The sequence below is a fragment of the Echinops telfairi genome, unplaced genomic scaffold, assembly GCF_000313985.2.
Source record: "Echinops telfairi isolate 266 unplaced genomic scaffold, ASM31398v2 ScPeMD7_7465;HRSCAF=8503, whole genome shotgun sequence".
Lineage (NCBI taxonomy): Eukaryota > Metazoa > Chordata > Mammalia > Afrosoricida > Tenrecidae > Echinops > Echinops telfairi.
The window spans coordinates 4215871-4230560 of NW_022111365.1; positions in this window are offsets into that span (position 1 = coordinate 4215871).

Consider the following 14690-nt stretch of genomic DNA (forward strand, 5'->3'; position numbering starts at 1 on the left):
CCAGGTCCAGGTCCGGTACTTGTTTCTCTGTTCTTGTCCACTGCAGCCGACCACAGCCCCAGTAATACAGCGCTTTCTGTCCAAGGGCAGGGGAATGGCTACGGATGAGTCTGCAGACTGCCAATGCCGCCATGGGCTCAGAGCAGCCCAGCCCAGAGCCAGAGACAGAAACAGAGTTGGATCCAGCGACCATGGCATTCCAGCCACAAACCGCATTCAAACATTTACACACTCAGGTCTTTCAGACAAGGAGCCAGTATCTTAAGCCTTGGGCTGCTGACCACAAGGTCGGTGGTTCAAACCAACCAGCAGAGAAAGAGGAAGCTGCCTGCTCCCATGAACATTTACAGTCTCGGGAATCCTAAAGAGGGTCAGTTTGAATTGAAATTGACTCATGGGCAGTGGCTGTGGGTGTTTTAGTCTTTTAGAAACTACTCCCCGAGGCTCAAGACCAACCCGTAATACAGGAAGTGAACTCCTAGTCTGCCTGCACGAATCAGGTCACAGATTATCCCTTCAGTGAAGCCTTCCTTTCTTGACTTCGCTTTGGTCTTCATTTGCACACCTTCGGCATAGTGTGTTAGACGCTATGTCTCTGTTTCATTATTTCCATAAGTCCTAGCAAATAACACTTATAGATAAAGCTGTCCTGAGTGGATGGATGGATGGATGGATGGATGAAGACTTTGGGGAAATAGTGAAGAGTATTTAAAGTACTTCTTTAGAAATGGCCTGTGAATCTGCCACAGATCCTGGAAGTCAAGCTTTTTCCTATGACTTAGAGGAAGAGGCCGGAGGGGGGGGGGGGAAGGCCTACTCTCTTCACACCCCCTGATTGATTTCCTTTAGTCTAATGCTTCTCAAACTGTAATTCAGCAAATCACCTGGCAATCTTGTTAAGATGCAGAGTCTGAGTAGTTCAGGGACTCCCAGGTCAGAGGATGCTGCTGGACCCCACTCTGCGAAGCAGGGCTTTGTTTCGCCCACTGATTCCTTCCGGACTGCATCCCACCTCATCTGACGATGGGCTGCTACTCCAGGCCCCCAGCAGAGCCAGCTTCCCCTGCCAGCTCTGTGCCAGTGTGGCAAAGCAGCTGTCTTCTGGTTTATTTGGCCCCTCCTATTACTGCCAAGGGAAGAGAACCCATAGACATGCTGCATCTCATCTAGAGCTCACTGCCGAAAAATTAAAAGCTTACGGTGTTTTTTTTAATGGTATCAGCAGCCCCCTGGAATCACACATATCAAGGGGGAAAACCGTCTAAGGGAAATTCATAAAAGATTAAATGATACTGTGTCAAGACATGGATAGGGGCAGAGCCATAATTAAAGTAAACAGCACATCAAAACCCTGGCTCAAGCCATTCCTTAAATTGAAAGTAAATGGAGGAACTGATCGTGTAGCCTTATATAAATGTGTTGCCAAAAGCCTTTTAAGAATATTAATGATTATGGAAGTATAATGGCTGAATATCAATGATCGCTTTTACAGCAAGTGACAGCTCAGAGGGAGGAGAAAAGAATCCAGATCTTTCCTAAAACACAGGCTGCTCTGATCTTCGCAGAACATTGTGTCCATCCAGGAGAAGGAGGGAGGGGCTGGGGAAGGTGAATGGGCCCCTGAGTTGACCGTGTGTGTTTCTGCCCGGGTGAGGGAGGGGCAGGGGGCCATTTAGAGAAGATGTTTCTTCTCCTTGGGCAGCATCTGCTGAGTTCCTAGTGTGTACCTGGCCCCCTCAACTGTGACTGTCTCCCAAAATACTTTTTCTCCTTGCTTTACAGCCTCTGAATTTTCAACCCAAAGCTCAAAGGGATGATACTGCACATGACGCAATGTGGCTAACCTCAACCCAAGCACAGCAATTCACACAGCCACATTGAAAGGGGTAGTGGGGGCTCTGTGGTTGAATTCTCGTCACCCATGCAAGAGACCTGGGGTTCAATTCCCAGCCAACACTGATGCTGAATAGGACAAGGGAGAAAGACTTGGTTTTCAAAATCAGCCAATGAAAAGTCTGTGGACCACAACAGTCCAATCCACAACCTATCATAGGGAGGATGGAGGCTCAGGTAGCATTGTGTTCTCTTGTCCAGGGGGCCACCACAAACCAGGGCACACACAGCGACAGCTTAACAACAGCAGCTCTAGTTTCAGCAGTGAAATGCTCAAAACAGCTCAAGATGTCCTCCCCGCCTAGGGCTCAGTCCTTCCAGTCTTGCTCCTGTGACATTGCATTGCAATCAACAATAAAATCCTGTGAGTAAACTGAATAGGCAAGATGTCCAATGGGAAATGCTCCAGCCCTGTTTCTTACCGTAGGGGTCCAGACTCTTGCTAACATCTGCTTCACTGGGTTTTCCAGAAAGAAGCCCCTTTGCTCCCCTTCGAGTTCCACAGGCCTCCCGAGGCAGATCCCAAGACTTTCTTGGACAAACTCTCTTAGTGAGTAGCATCTCAGCCATGGCCACCTTCCTAAATGTGTCTCTCCTCTCTCTGTCCTCCCAGATGGCAGCCAAACACAGAGGTTCTGGACCAGGAGACAGCTGAAGCCCAGCCCAGGCATTTGAGGGAAACACTCCCTCAGCATCTCTGTCTCTGGTTTCAGCCTGCCTGCACTGGCGAGTGTACTGGGTGGTTATAGGCTGGTTAGGCCTCACTGCTTACCAGAAAACATAATCTAGTTGGGCTAACCAGAGAGCTCCAGGGCTTTGTACACAAGCCCAGCTAACAATAAGTCTCACTTTACTTTCCTTGGGAGTCCTGAGGTGGTACAAGTGATTAACATGCTCAACTCCAACCACGAGGTTGGAAGTTCCAGTCCACCCAAAGGAAGAAAGAAGAGAGATCTAGGTCTTTCTCCAAAGGCAGATCTGAGTCTTCTCAACCTATTGAAAACCCTAGGGAGCACAAGTCTGTTCTTACACAAAAAGGGTTGCCAGGAGGTGCAATGAAGTCAGCAGCAACGGAGCGTGGCTTTCCTCTGTGCACGTACACTTCCTCAGGACAAAGGGAGAATATATCCGTCCAGAAGGGATTTGGGAATTCCAACATCCCTGGACCCAATACAATAACTCCTTAAATTCTTATCATTTAAGACATGAAGTAATTTTATTGTTAATCCTTTCATATTAAGCATGATATTATTTTAGCCGCTCCTTATAACCCTTCTTCGCAATCTCTGGCTTTATCCCAGTTACCAATCCTGTAGGAATCTTGAGTCTCCTGTTGGAACTGATTTGAAGGGCCCTGAGGAGGGCAGGCAAGGAGGTGAGATTAATGATGCCCTTTGTGTCTGGTGCTGTCTGGGAGCCAGCAGAGCTGCTCAGAGGCCCCTCCCTTCAGCGATTGTGTTCACCTCTGGCAGCTCCTTCCCCCTCTCCTCACTGCTGGGGGCACAGTGCTCTGGTTGCTTCGTCAAAGTGTAGCAAGCATCAAAGTAGCTACTGTTCCCAGCATCTTTCCCTCACAATCCTTTTTTGTCCTTTGCTTTTGATCGACATATGCTGGGGGGCCAAGCTTTTGTCTTTCAGCTGGTGGATAAATGGAAGCACTTAGGAAAGCTGTCCAGTCAAGCGGAATTAGTATCCTGTTCTCCGCTAACTGGGAGCTGACTGAATCATGTTGCTCACGACCACATGTGGCCTCCTTGGCACCATCCGGTCTGGCAAAGAAAACATAGTGCAGACATCAGAGGGCCTGAGTGCCAATCCCAGGCCTGCCATCCTACAAGACTTCCAGCCTTGGGAAAGACCTTTTCCTCCCCTTACCTGTTTGCCTGTCGTGGTGCTCAGTGTGGGTGTGTAAAGATAAGGACAGCCATGCTGGGAAGATGGTAGAAAGGGGGGATGGGGTGCATGTGGATGCATGCCAGCTGCCATGGCAGCAGAGGACAGACAGGGGTTGGCAGAGCAAGTGATGCTTAGTCTGTGTCTTCTATTTCTTTGTAATCGGGGTGAAACCCCATGCCGCACAGCCTGGGCTAACCCAACAATTTTGACGTGTACAATTCAGTGACTGTGGCTCCACTCAACAAGGTATGTCCCCATTCCCACCCTCGTGTTCTGAGTCATTCCTGTCTGGTGAGCATACACTCAATGGCCCCCACACACATACCCCCCTCTCTCCCCTGCCCTTGGGAACCACTTGTGACCTTGGGTGGTTCTGTGTTTGCTTATTTTGTATCAGTGAAATCATACAGTGTTTGCCCTTTTCCAACGGCTTCATGTCACTGAGCGTGGTGTTCTATTGGGGCTGACCGTGGATCAGGACTTCATTGTCCTGTATTGCTGGAGGTATTCCCTTGTAGGTATCACTGTCTGAATCCATTCACCTGTTGATGGACACTTGGCTTGTGTCCACCTTTTGGTGATCATGGGAAGTGCTGCAAAGCAGAGAAGAAGTAACCGCTGGCCAGGTGTGGACTGTGGCATGGTGGGGAGGGCCCTGGGACAGGCTCAGTTGAAACAGGGGTCAAGGCCGAGGGATAAAGAACATGATTGACTCAAAGAAGGTATTGGGGGAACAGCAGTATTGGGGGGCAAAGGAAGACGAGGCCCGGGCTATGGGAAGCTTTGCAAATTGCATGAAGAAGTTAGTTGGATGGAGCTCTGGAGGTGATAAGGAATTGTTGAAGTGGAGAACTGTAGCTAATCCTGTTTGCCAATTAGGAATTGTCTCAGCCGAGAGTGGTCTGATGGAAAAACCTGTGCAGAGTTAGGAAAAGATGGCATAGTCTAAGTCAAGGCTACTGACCCTCGGCGCCATTGACATTCTGAGCGGTTCCTTCTTTGTTGTGGGTGGTTCGCGTTATCAAGTGGGTAGCAGCAGCTTGACAATCAAAACTGTCTACAGGTACAGACACTGCCGAATATAACCTGGGGGCCAAATCTATCTCCACTCGAGAACCACTGCTGTAAGCAAAAGATGAACTTTGTGGTGAGCATCCACATTTTAAAGAGGTACAAATTCAAGACATGCTTAGGGGACAGGTGGAGGCTGAGAGTCCTGCGGGGAGAGCCGCAGTATCTGGTGAAGGGTGAAGCTGCTCTGAAAACAAGGATCAGGCTGGGTTGTTTGCTGCTGTCCAGTTGCCCCCAACTTAGGATGACCCCAAGCATCAACCCGAAGGACTGCCTGGCCGGCCACTCTCCCCAGGATCAGACTGCAGTGACCCACGAGGCGTTCGTTGGCTGATTTGGGGAAGTTGATGGCCAGGCCGGTCCTCCCAGTCTGTCTTCGTCTCAAAGCTCCACTGAAACCCCTTCAGCATCCTAGCCATAGGCAAGCCTCCCCTGAAAAACACGTGGTAGCCATGTAGGAGAGGCATCCAATAGGAATTGCAGCCGAGTCTCCTGCCCAGAAGCTTGGATTCCACCTCTGAACCCTAAGGCCTCAGAAGCGCAGGGGATTAGGTCAGATTGGTCACGCTGTCCTCTGGGGCTCTGTAGACCTTCTTTGGGTGGAGAGAGAAGTCAGCAGTGACTCTCAGGGGTAGAGGGTCAGAACAGAGTTCTGGGTGGGCGATTCAGATGGGAACACCTCTAGAAGTGATGAGACTTCTCAGGAGAGGGGTGATGAATGCGAAGAGGGCCGGGGATAGAATTAATGCGTTGCCGACATTGAAGCAGCAGAGAGGAAAGAGAGTCCGGCACGTCTGGAGCAGGAATGGCAGTGAGTCAGGAAGGGGCTGCTCAGAAAGCAGACGACACAAGAGTGTTTTCAAGAACAGGGAAGCTGCCACTGCCCCAGTGTCAGGGGAACAGCAAGGAAGGGAGGGCAGAACATGTGCCCTGGAGATGCCAAAGGGTTGTTTGGGGAACAGGTGAGTTTATGCAAGTGAGCAACGTGAAGACAGATTGGAAGCGCCAGACACACATGATGTGATTGCGTTTCATTAGCGGTGTCTTCCTTGACCAGGAGCTCAGCCCTCTGGTGGAGATGCTCTGGAACACTCACAGCACAGCAGGCATGTACCCTAAGGCTGCCGGTGCTGGTTTGGCTCTCAGCAGGGAGAACCCTTCCCCACAAATGCCTGCACTGAGCTCCCCTGCAGCTTGTTTCCTGTGTTCCTCTTTGCCACCAGCTGCAAAGTTCCAGGGAGCTTCTTGCTGCCTCACCTGTCAGCCTCACTGTTTACAGAGACAAGACCCTGGCATATTAAGGTCAATCACTCCTGATGTGCAGGAAGATAAGCACCTATTGACCGATTGATTCCCTTCTGTGGATCTGCAGTGCCCTGGCAGGAGAGGCCGCACTTCGACTTCCGTCTCTCTCGCACTGGGTGTCCAAAGCGACCCTTGCTGACCCTCTCCCCCTTCACCAGGAGCCGAGGCCTGCCTTCTGCTTTCTCTCTTTCAGCCTTTATCCAGGCCTGACTTCTCTTCTCAAAGAGGTTAGACGTGGTGTGGTTGTTTTACCCAAACTAGTGTTTCTTACACACCTATTCCCCAGGAAAATGTTCGCTCTTTTCTACTGGCCATTATCAGGGCAGGAGTAGTTCTGTGGCAGAATTCTCACTTTTTTTCATGTGGGAGACCCGATTCAAAGCCCTGGGCTGGACCTCCTGCACACCCTCACCCGCCACCACCCGTCTGTAAGTGGAGGCCTGTGGGCTCCAGTGATACTGAACCCATTTCAGGGGAACTTCCAGCACAAGGCAGACTAGGAGGGAATGCCTGGTGGCTACTTCTTAACCGCGAGGCCAAGGAGTCCAGGTGGATCATGAAGGTCAGCTTCAGCTGCTGAGTCTGGAGCTGACTGGAGGCAGCCAGCAACACAGCAGTCGTAAGCCGGCACTTTCTCATCACTTTCTGACACCCTCACCAGCTTTTTGCTCCACCTACCAACCAGGCAAGGCCCAGGTTGGACCAGCGAGGCAGCTGTGCTCCTAGAGAAGCAGGGAGAGGATCCAGCTGTGCTTCCTGGACTGAAATGTGCTGCCCATCTCCTTCCCCCAGATCCAGTCAACACATGCCTTTGTCTCCTCACGGATGCCCACCGCCTTGGTTACTAGTGCTGCTCCGACAGCAAGGCCACGGGCATGGCTTGTAAGAAGAGAGTTAACGAGACTGGAAGCCTGCATGCAGAGGACCTGCCCTGTGCTGGGCAAAGGCTGGCACACGCTCTCCCTCCGGCTGGCTTTCTCCCTCTGCCAGCTCTCGGGGGGCATCCTGTGTCGGCTTCTGCAGCCTCGATCCTCCCCAGTGCCTGGGTGATGCGCATGGGACGTCCACTGCCCGTCGGCTCCTACTTGTCTCTGGGTCTCTGCTGCTCCTTATGGCTCAGCAGTGAGTGGGTGTGGGGTACACCCCACACTGATGGGGCCTCAAGGACATAATGCCGAAAACCCTACCTCCAAATGGAATTGCTCCACAGGTGTGAGGGCTAGGATTCCAATACAGAACTGGGAGGAGGGGGGCATAAACCATCCACGACAACTGCCAGGACTTCCCCGACGTCTCTCTCCCTCACTCTACAGAGTCAAGGTTGCCTGGGTCACGTTTGTTCCACGCTGTCTTCACTTCAGCCTGGAAACTACTCACAGCGGGCAGATCAACCCATGCCAGCCCAGCTCGGGTGGACAAATCTGACCAGGCTCCGAACGGGCCAGACAGGGTGCTTCGACTAGAGCAGCGGTTCTCAGTCTGTGGGTCGCAACCCCTTTGGGGGTCGAATGACTCTTTCACAGGGGAACTGTATTAAAGGGTTGCAGCATTAGGAAGGTTGAGAACCACTGGACTAGAGAATAAGCCCCTCCGCCCCTCTGGGAGCTCACACAGTCTAGTGGGAGGCGCTCAGCCACAGGCGGCTCATTTTCCTATGATGGGAAGTGTGACTTCCACTTACAGTAGTGGCAGGCAGAGGGCGCTAGAGGAGAGTGAGGCTAATTAAAGTCACATCTCCGCAACTTCTGTTATTGGTCACCATCAGGTCTCAGGGTGTCCCTGTGCACAACAGAACGAAACACTGCCCATCGAGCACCCTCATTGTGGCTGTTGGTGTGCTGTTGTCCATCCGGGCCACTGGGGGTTTGGGTGGAGTCCAGCCTGTGGGCTTTGTCTTCCAACACTCTGTCAGACAGTGTTCTGCTGTGGGATTCCCAGGGACTGCTTTGCAGGGGTAGATTGCTGGGTCTCTCTTCCTAGTGTCAGTCTCCTGGAACAACCCAAACCCACAGCCATCAAGTGGGTTCCAACTCAGCAACCCTGTGTAGAGATGGGGGCCACTGGGGTCTGACACATCATGTGCACCCAAGGGATACTAGTGGCCTGAATGGATGAAAAGCTAAACAGCATAAAGAACGTACTGGGATTCATCAGTGAACATTTTAGGGTTGTTATAGTTACTTTTTTTTAAAAGTCCAAGCCCATTGTGATACAATTGCTGTATGGATTATTATTAAGACTTGTAAGAGACCCCGATAAAATGGTCTTTTAAGTAAAAATAAATATATTTTTTAAGAAATTCAAGCCCATTGTAAGAAACGTATAAGATAAATTTAAAACCCATCTTGTTTCTGAGGCTGTTAAAGCTTATGAAAACAGCTAGTCGCTTCTTTCTCCCAAGGAGCGGCTGGTGGGTTTGAACTACCGACCTTATGGCTAGCAGGCCAACTCATGACCCACAGTGACAACAGAGCTTCTTAGACTCCTACCAACCCTATATGACAGGGTGGAACTGCCCCTGTGATTTTCCAAGGCTGTAACTCTTTATGAGAGTGGAAAACCTTATCTTTCTCCCTCGAAGTAGCTGGTGGTTTCAAACTGCTGACCTTGTAGTTAGCAGCCCATCCCGTAACTGCTACGCCACCAGAACTTCCTAGCATTCTGTCATTGTGTTTCTTTCACTGGGGCTGGCGTTCCTTGCTGTGATGGCCAAAGCGTGTCTGCTGTGACGCCACCCCCACAGCCTCATTACCTACCACACAAGCCCTGGATTCTGACAGGTCCCAGCCACAGAGCCAATGGCCTCAATCCTAAATGGCGGTGCAAAGTATTCTGGGAGGCTGCTCGGGGCACTGTCTGCAGAAGTGCTCACCCTTCAGGCTGCTAACACCAAGCAAAATCCTCCCCTCTCGGCCTCCTGATCGCTGGACACTGAGCCAGAGCATCAGATCAACATCTGCTCCAGGCCTGGACCGGTGTCTGACTCCCTCATCACAGTCCTACCTCGACCGTCCCTCCCTGCAGGAGAAGCCACTACCCCCCACCCGTTTATCTTCACAGACACCGTTAGTGTTTCAAGAGCAATTGGGAGAATGGATAGAGCTAAGTCAAATCTTATTTTCCTTGGGAGGAAAATTGAATTCTCCACTTAGAGAGGCAGACACAAAGATTAAGAGAAAAGGGGCCAGAAAAAATAACCCTTACCCAGGGTGGGGTGATCAGACCCTTTCCACCCCCAGGCAGAGGAGGAGAGCTGGGTGCTGCAGGGGACTGGTAGCAGGGGACACTCTGCCTGTAGGTCTGTGCGTTGCTAACTGCATGGACATTGAGTTCTCCAGATTGAGATGCACCTTAAGCCAGGCAACTACTGCACAATTCCTTGCCCTTTCACCTTGTAAAGCCCTGGCTCCTGGTGGCCTTCAACTGGACAGAATGTTGCCCCTTCCATCTCCATGGCCATTGGCATCGGGTTCGGAGTGGACCTGCCCTGTGGCAACCCCATCCGTGGGCTCCAGAGTAGAAGATCACTGTGCGTTGTTGTCTTGCTTTGACTTACAAAGTCTGGCCTCCTTCCACAGCGCCTCTGAGGGAGTTCACACCAATGTTTAGATTTGGAGTCAGCAGGGTCCTGGGTGTCACATGGAGGACTCCGAAGAGGCAAAAGTCCATGCTTCTGAAGGAAACTACTTTCCGGGAGAGGAGGTAGAGGCGCAGAAAGAGAGGCAGCAGGAGCCACTGTGGCTCTGGCGTGGGGCGATGCAGAAACATGGAATCCGGGGCCTGGCCGGGGCCTGCGGTGTGCCGGTGCCGAGGGCAGTCTTCAGGGAGAACTGCCCCCATGGCTGCCTCTTCTAAGACAATACCAAATCGCAGACAGGCGTTTGCTCTTTCTCTCAGGCAGTTCACAAACACGTGTTGAGTAATCCTCCCATGTGACACTCTGGGCTGTGTCCTGGAATTGCACAGAGAAGCCCCCGCCTTCCTTTAGCTCTCAATCTTGTCAGCGTGAGTGCCTCTCCTGAGGCCTAAGGTACAGGCGTGTCCCCCACAAGGCATCTCCGAGAAAGAAGCTGGCTTCCCCGCGTGAATGGGCGGGAGGAGTCAGATCCCAGGCCCGGAGGGATGAGTAGTGGTTTGCCAGGAAGAAAGAAGGCCGACAGGGGCGTCTGGCACCTGCGGGCACAGGAGTGCACAGCATAGTCAGAAACCTTCTGGAGTCCAACGTATAGTTTATTTTCATTGAGGAAATAAAAGACGAGGGCAGGGAAAAGAGGCTAGACAGGTAAGCTGAAGCCACTTGTAAACTCAAAACCCAACTCCCTGCCCTTGAATCGATCGATTCAAGCGATCCTACAGGACAGGGGGGAACTGCCGCCATGGGTTTCTGAGACGGACCTTTTCCAGGAGCAGAACGCCCTGTCTTCAAACTCACTTGTCACGAGCCTTCTTAAGGTATACGCCACCGTGGATTGTAGTACTACTCACAATAACCAAAGGCAGAAGCTACCGGGTATTCATCAGTAGATGAGTAGATAAAATACATACATGAAAGAGAAGGGCTTCGAAAAGTTCATGGGAACTTTCCATTATCGTTTGATTCCACTTTTCCACAAACTTTTGAAGCCTCCCTCACCCGATGGAATATTACTAGGCCATGAAGAGAAATAGAGCACGGATACATGTCACGACATGGTTGAGCCTTGGGAACATTATGCTGAGTGAATATGCCTGTGACAATTTATGTCACACAAGGACAAACACCGTGTGACCCCACTTGATAGAGAGAGACCAGGTTACCAGGAGCAAGAAGTGGGGAAGTCTGCTGAGAGAGCACCCAGTTTCTGTCTGTGGTGATGAAATAATTTTGGAAGTGGATGGTAGTGCTAATTGTGCAGCATAATCAATGTCATTGTATTCAACTTTGAATTGGTGGATATTGTATTGTAGTTATCTTATTCCATAATACTAATAAGAAATCAAGGAGCAGTTTGGACCTTTTCATCAGTAGGATGTTTCCATCTGTGGAACAACGCTCAAAGGCAGCATGGCCCGTTCTTTCATGGACTGTGAGGGCTTCCCTGAGAGAACCGGATATCCAGGCATTAAGACACTGGGAAGGGGGAGGGCCTCTGTCTCAGTTGTGGTCAAACTGGGTTTAATGAAGCCCTCGGGTTCCACAGAAGATCCATCCCAGGGCTTATAATAAATAGGAGGGTGGACATTAAGTAGGAGAGTCGCCAGTGCCCTCCCCACTGCAGTCTGAGCATCTCTACACTGTCTGTATGTACTTGCTTTTGTCATTCAGCAGATACTTGGTAGGCACCCACTTTGTGTGGGTCAGATGTCCTGGGTGGTGCTCACGGTTATGGGCTTGATTACTAGCTGGGAGTTTGATGGTTCAAGCCCAGTCAGAATCTCCTGGGCAGAAAGGCCTGGCAGTGTGCTTCTGAAAGGTCCCAACCACAAAAACCCTGAAGAGCTCAATTCTACCCTGCCCCCAAGGAGCCAGGGTGCATTCGGCCACTCGCTGTGTAGGCTCTTAGGGCTCTTTTGAAATATGTTGGCAGCAGAGAAGATGGTCGTTGTTTTCCTTGTTGTTCGGTGTTGTTGGATCTGTTTCTACTCAGAGTGACCCTAAACACTGTCAGGTCCTGGGCCATCCTCACCGTTGATCTTAGGGGTGAACCATAGTTTTAGCCCTCTCATCGTGGGTCTTCCTCTTGTTCGCCTCCCCTCTACTTCACCGAGCATGATGTCCTTCTCCAGGGACTGGTCTCTTGTGGGGTTAAAGGGAGAGGGGTTCCCCACAAATCATCACAGGTCCAGTAGGCGCAACTGTACAGTGATAATAAGTAAAGATTATAGTAAAGTCATAGAGAGCATGAGAATTAAAAGATAGAGTCAAGTAATGGAGTCAGACACAATTCATGGTAGCATTGCTCACCTCAGCCCTGCTTGGTGGTCCGCGTGGAGGGAGAGAGAGAAACTGTATGCTTCCCAAGCTTTTATCCTCTCTGGAGACGTGCAAGCCCCCTAATTACAGGGGAAGACATACGTCATAGGAAGGGGTGTACAATAGGCATACACATTGTAGGAAGGGGATCTATGGTAGGCATAAGTGTAACAGGAAGGGGATGAGCTAGGGGTGTGCCCATAGGAATGGGAAGGTCTAGGGGTATACATGTGACAAGATGGGTGGACCCTAGATTCATGATGGCAGCCTAACCCTGGGCATCCTTGGGCGGGTTTGTCCTCTCTGTTGTCTCCTACAAGGAAACAGACAACTACTATCCTTATCAGAAGAGAGTGGGCCCTACTTGTTGTGGGGTAAACAGTGGTGTGTGCTTGGTCTAGATGGCTGATTGCTCTTAGGGAGAATGACCCCTAATCTACTCCTGATCACCTCCAAGTGTATAGGCATTCTCAAGAAGCTAAGTCTGGCATATATTTGGGGAGACGGCTTGAGAGAAATCCTTGTTTCCCACAGTCTCTCCTGACAATGTGCCCAAAGTGCATGAGACAAAGTCTCCCCAGCCTTGTCTTTGTCCTTGGGGACCATTCTGGCCATACTTCCTTCAGGGCAGATCTGCTTGCTCTGTTGGCAGTCCATGGTACTTTCAATACCCTTTGCCAACACAAAAGCATCCATTTTTCTTCAGTGTTCTTTTTTCAATGTCCAATTGTCACATGCCTTGGGGCAATCGAAAAGAGAAGGTCGGGGTGAAAATTACTGACCTATGCTCCCTGCCCCCTCGTTTTGCAGATGAGGAAAGGGGAAGCCACTTGAGCAAAGGTCCACAGTGAGTCTGTGGCTGGGGCCTGCCTCCTAGCCCAGTACCCTGGCTTTGCCTCTGCCCATGTGGGACCTGGGGGGCAGTGAGCCCTCACCATGACGCACCCACCTCAGTAATCCTGCCGGCGAGGGGAGCTGTCCACCTAACATGATCCCCAGTGTATCCACAAACAGAAGCAGAGATGGTTTGAGGCAGGCAGAAAAGCTGCCAAGCACCAAGCCACTCAGCACACACTCAGCTGTGGGTGATGGGGCACAGGGATGGGTGGGCATGGGCATGGTTTTGCTTATGGAAAAGCAACAGTGAGGTGCCAGTCTGTCTTGTGCTCCATTAGTGAGGCAGCTGCTTGTGTGCAGGATGCTGGAATGAGCCCTGCACTTTCCTGCGATCATTCCTGATAGTGCCCTCTGCCAGCTTCCAGGTCTCTGATCTCTGAGCACAGAGCCTGGAACCCAAGAGCATCTCCTTGTGGGGCATGCCGGGCACCACGCTGTGCTCACCCACACATCACTCGGGGCCACACCACCACTTCCTGCCTGCTGCCTCAGTGGTTACCCTTGGGCTGCGTTAATATGCCCTTTTGTCCTTGTCTCTTGGGGCTGCTCCTTAGAGATACCCATATTTGTTAAAACCTTGGTGAGATGGGAAACCCACCTAGCCAGGTGTCAGGAGGGAGGTCTTTGTTTCCTGCCTTAACCATATTCCAATAAGTGGTCTGAGATGAGGCAAATCACTTCACCTATCATCTGAAAAGAAGAAAGCCGTGTAGGAAATCAACAACACACCATGGGGGTCATTGTTCAACTGTGCTCCATGGAACTGGGGACTGGTCCGGATGGTTGTAAAAATATTGATGATACAACATTTGCCACTTGAATACCTTTCATGTACAACAGTCCCACCTCCTGGGCAGAGTTGGTGCCCCAGATGGCTCTTCACAGACAGACGGCTGCCCCTGTCATCATCCCTCTTCCAGGCAAAGCCTCCTGCCAGACTAATCCCCAACTTCTCTCCACAGGCCCCAAACAAAGCCTCATTCCCCAATCCCATCTTCATCCTCTTGAGCAAGCCTCCTGCTCTGGGGCAGAGAAGCACCTGTATGAGCCCCCTCCCCGCCCACCCGCCCACAAGGCCTTAGGGATGCCTCACAGTTCTGTTAAGGAGACCCTGCTTTGGTAGATGAGGAAACTGAGGTTGAGCACAGTGAGTTCACCCCCTGAGTCCAGGTTAAGGAGTGCCAGGAGCAGAAACAAAGTGGATCTGGGCTCCGAGCCCTTCCCAGGTCCTCATGGTGCCTCGCGTCCAGTCGGCCCCAGGAAGCAATGGGCTCCTCGTCCGAGCACTCCTTCCTGGCCTGCCTAGCTGCCGCCCAATAAGCTTCTTCCTTAGGAGTCCTGGTCGCTCTCTCTCCTCATGCAGGCATATGAAACAGACTGTTCTTCCAGACGGTTTCCAACCCCTGCCCTTCTAATGTGTCACACCAGCTCTACAGGCACACTCTGCCCGTCTGGCTGTTCTGCCCCTCGCCCCACCCCCACCCCAGCCCTGTCCTCCCCTCTCCTAGCTCTCTCCTCCAACCTCAGCCCTCTAGCATCGCCCACGGGTCGGCAGATCCGGCCACAAGCCAGCTCTGCACCCCGAAGGTGTCGCCCCCAGTAGGTTGACAGGCAGCCCCAGTGTGAGCTTACCATCCCAGCGCCCCATCCACTCTCAAAGGGTGATGGATGTCTT